Below are 4,649 nucleotides of genomic sequence, written 5' to 3' on the forward strand. Positions count from 1 at the left end.
ATTAGTTAAGTAAAATGAGGTTATTTTGGAGTAGATGGGCCCTAATCCAGTATGACTGGTATCCTTAGAAAAAGGGGAAATTTGGACATGGACGCACACACAGGGAGAAGGTCATGTGAAGATGAAGGTAGAGATCTGGGTGATGCACGTACAAATGAAGGAATGCCAAAGACTTCCAGCAAATGACCAGAAGCCAGGGCAGAGGCCTGGAATAGAGTCTCCCTTGCCACCCTAAGAAAGAACCAACTGTGCCAACCTGGATCTTGAGCTTCTGGCTTCTATAACTATGAGAGAATAAATGCCTTTTGCTTAAGTCTGTGGTACTTTGTCATGGCAGCCCTCTTCGAAAACTAGACTCTTTGGGCCAAGGTTCTAGGAAAAATGAGATGGTGGCAGAAAATGAATGGAATTCCTTTGCTCATCCCCAGGACTATACATGCTGGTATGAGGAGTGATGGCTGATGGAGAGAAGCCTTCCTGTTCTACCAATCTGTCCCCCACAGCCACACTTATTAAAAGAGTTATCTCCACTTGCCACCCCCACTTTCTCACCTCCACTCACCCCTTGACCCTCTCTGGTCCATCCTTCTGATACCACTCCCACCAAGGTCACCAGCAACCTCCATGTTTCCAAAGCCAAAGGTTGTTTCTTAGCCCTTACCTTCTCCAACCTCTCAGTAGCACTTCACTACTTCTTCTGGAACACTCCCTCCACCAGGCCACCAGGACTCAAACTCCTCCCGGTTTCTTTCCCACTTCACCCACCATTTGGTCTCAGGCTCCATTGTAGGCTCATCTTCCTCCCTGACCCTATTGCTAAATGATAGCATATCCTAGGTCCTAGGCATCGGACTTGAGCCACTTGTCTTCTTATTCTATATTCTTGCTCCGGAAACCCCACTCACTCTTCTGTCTGCTGTTGCCACCTATGTGCACATGGACCCCAAAACTCTGAAACGGTGTCCTTCCCCACCACCTTGTACTTCAGACACATTTACGGTGTCATCACACCCCATTCAGCATACACTCTACAGTCAAGTACTTCAGGCAAAAATTGAATATACACAGAAAAAAACCTTAAATACCCCAAAAGAGAAATAATGCTCCCAGGAAGCATGTCACGCACACATGTGTGCACATGCACACACCATAAAACAACAGCTTTATTTTTTTTGCATTTTTAAATCCAACTTAGTTAACATATAGTGTAACAATGGTTTCAAGAGTAGAACCCAGTGATTCATCACTTACATATGACACCCAGTGCCCTCCTTGATGCCCATCACTTATTTAGCCCATCCCTGCCACCACCTCCCTCCAGCAACCCTTAGTTTGTTCTCTGTATTTAAGAGTCTCTTATGGTTTGCCTCTCTCTCTGTTTTTATCTGATTTTTCCTTTCCATCCTCTGTGTTCATCTGTTTTGTTTCTTAAATTCCACATATATGTGAAATCATATATTTGTCTCTCTCTGACTGACATATTTTGCTTAGCATAACACACTCTAGTTCCAGCCTCGTTGTTTCAAATGGCAAGATTTCATTCTTTTTGATCACCAAGTAATATTCTCATATATATATATATATACATACACACACACACACACACACACACACACACACTCACCACATCTTCTGTATCCATTCATCTGTCGATGGACATTGGGGCTCTTTCCATAATTTGGTTATTGTTGATAGAGCAGCTTTATTTTTTTTAAAAAAAGATTTTATTCTTAAGTAATCTCTCCACCCAACATGGTGCTCAAACTTACAGCAAGATTCAGAGTCACATGCTCTAATGATCAAGCCAGCCAGGCTCCCCACAATAGCAGTTTTAAATACATGACCCGTATCAGCCCAGAGAGATGATCCTACCGTGACAGGCATGGAAGAACTGAGACTCAATGAAGGAGCGACAGACCCACTTCTTTGTCTTACATTAATTGAAGAGTCCATGCTTACTTGGCCAAAGGGCAGGTGGAATCACTAGAATACTTGGCATCGTCATCTTTTTCTTTGGCAGCATGAGTAGACTTGAATTCAGGTAAATCAAATGCTTGTGTGAAACCACCTGCTGGGTATCTCCACTTGAATGTCCCACAGCCATCTTAAACTCAACATATTACACAGCAAACTCACTATACCCCCATAAACCTCCTTCTCTTCCTGTGTTTTCAATGAATGGCAGCACCATCCCACCCTGGCAATATTCATGTCTCTTCTCTCCTTAGACAGGCAGAGCAAGGGGTGGCCCAGGATTGGCTGGTGGTGTGCTTGGAATCAGCCAGTGAGCTAACATAAATGGCTTGCTGCAGTCAAGGAACTGATACCTATGTGTAATGGCCCTAGTTGAGGTTTGGATTTAATCCAGTGATAGTCTAGGATACCCAGAATGCCAGGAGGTCCTGCTCTGTGAGGGTGGGCACAGGACAGTTGAGGGACATAAGCCAGATGCCCTGCCCACCTAGACAGCCAGAAAGGCTCCATTTAAGATGTCCATGAAGATTCTCTATGACCCTATATTTGATTTGGCACTCTCTTGCGTAACTGATGTGTAATTTGCCTCTGGACAGGTCTTATAAAATTAGGTCTCAGTTGCTCTCAGAGGTTGACAAACTATGGCCCACCATCTGTTTTTGTAAATAAAGTTTATTGGAACAGAGTCATGCTTATTTCTTTACATGTTGTCTATGGTTGCTTTTGTCTGACAAAAGCAGCATTGAGTGGTTGCAACAGAGACTATATGGCCTGCAAAGTCTAGTATATTTACTATCTGGACATTTACAGAGAAAGTTTGCTGACTCCTGCTCTAGACTGTTGTGATATTAGCCTTCCATCACTGGAGCCTGGGGCTCCTTAAAGAGCACACACAAACCTGGAGGTTGGCCTTGATATGAAGTACATGTCATGTAGCATTTAACTTTTAGGAATTTATATATATATGCTCAGAACAAAAAAAGAGATAAAATGATTTATGCAAGGGATTTCAGTCTGCTACCACTCAACAAGCACATACCTTAAAAGGGCACGAGATACATGGGGACTGTGAATCTGCTGTTCCCTCAGTCACCGTCCCTACATGCTTTTCCCTGCGTGAGCATCTTACCATACTGGGTGTGATTCTAGTGTGTACTCTTCAACAAGCCATGTTGGGACAACTGGGTAGTCATTCGGAAGAAAATACAACTGGATCCACAGCTCACATCTAAACAAGTCCCACAATCAGGGACTGAGAAACTCCTCCCCTGCCCGAGGAGGCCACTGGCAGGATGGTCAGGTTGGAGACATGAAAGGTGATTGGTGCCTTGTGGGACTCAGAGACTGCAAGGGATTTGGGTTTCATGGAGCTGGTCTGCAACAGGTGGAGCCCTTGGTTGGACAGAAGGCACCTACGTTGGGCTTCTCAAATGTATATCTCTCAAAACCAGCCAGGAGGTGGGGCTAAAGCTGATGGTCTAGGATGGAATAGGCCAGTGGCTCACATAAGGTGAAGCCTGAGGAGCATATCTTGATGTCCTAAGAAGACCACAGCCTGTCAGCCCAGGAGGTCAGGCAAACTGTTGTTCATTAGTTACTGAAAGATTGCTGGGGCACTGTACAACTTAATGTCCGTGACAAATTTTCTCCCCCCAACCCAACCTGCCCTGACCTACAGAACCTCCAGAGGTCCTCATTCTGGAAGACTCACTGCCCATGCAAAAGATGAAGGACTTCCTATTTCAAGTCAACAACCAGAGACCCTGATGGGAAGGGAAAGGGAGAAAGTGTGAGGCACTTGGACCTAACTGGTGTCTATATCCTTGCAGGGGCTCAATCTCAGACCCTTAGAAGTATTAATTATAACAAACAGCAAAACACTTTATGTATATTAACTCATGTGGCCTGGGTGGCCACCCTATGGAGTATTATTATTCCTATTTTGCAGATGACACATGATAAATTATAGATTTCTCCAAAGTCTTAGGCACAGGAAAATAGGGTCCAGGGCTCCCAGGGGCCATGAAAAAGGCTGATGGCTAAAACCTGCTACGAGGAAATGGCATTCATCGGGAATGGCTTACCATCTCCAGCCAGATGGTGTGGGAGACATCAGCTGTGGATCAGTGATCACCTCAGCCTCAGTGACACAGCCTGGGTGTCCCCAGGCCCTCATGGCAAGTTCCTAGAGGGGAAGGGAGGGAGCTGCATTTCCTGAGGCAGTCTCCTTAGAAAACCTTTTCAATAACTCCAGATCAGCTTTGTGCTACAACCCACAGGGTCATCTGAGGCCTGATGTCTTTCAGATCCCCAGCTTGGGGCATAGAATGTTGGCTCTGGCCACATACTCACAAGCTCTGGTGTGGAGGGGAGAGAGGGTGGGGCACCTGGTAGGTTCTTTCTGACTGGCTATAACCCCAGAGAAGATGGTGGCATGCTGGACAGTGGCCAGGCCTGCTGTTTGTCTGGCAACATGCCCACCATGGGGAACCCGATTGTGAGACCCACTCTGCACTTCCAGTTTTCTGGGCTGGAATGTCCCACAAGCAGGTGTGGGAGGGACCGCAAACACAGCTATTTTTAGATAGATACCAGGCTGGTATTGATCAAATATGGAAGGCTGGGAAGTTTGAAGGCTATGAGCAGTTCAACCTGGAGGCCAGCTTCCTGAATCC

This window comes from Prionailurus viverrinus, chromosome X, assembly GCF_022837055.1.
Source record: "Prionailurus viverrinus isolate Anna chromosome X, UM_Priviv_1.0, whole genome shotgun sequence".
Taxonomy (NCBI): Eukaryota; Metazoa; Chordata; class Mammalia; order Carnivora; family Felidae; genus Prionailurus; species Prionailurus viverrinus.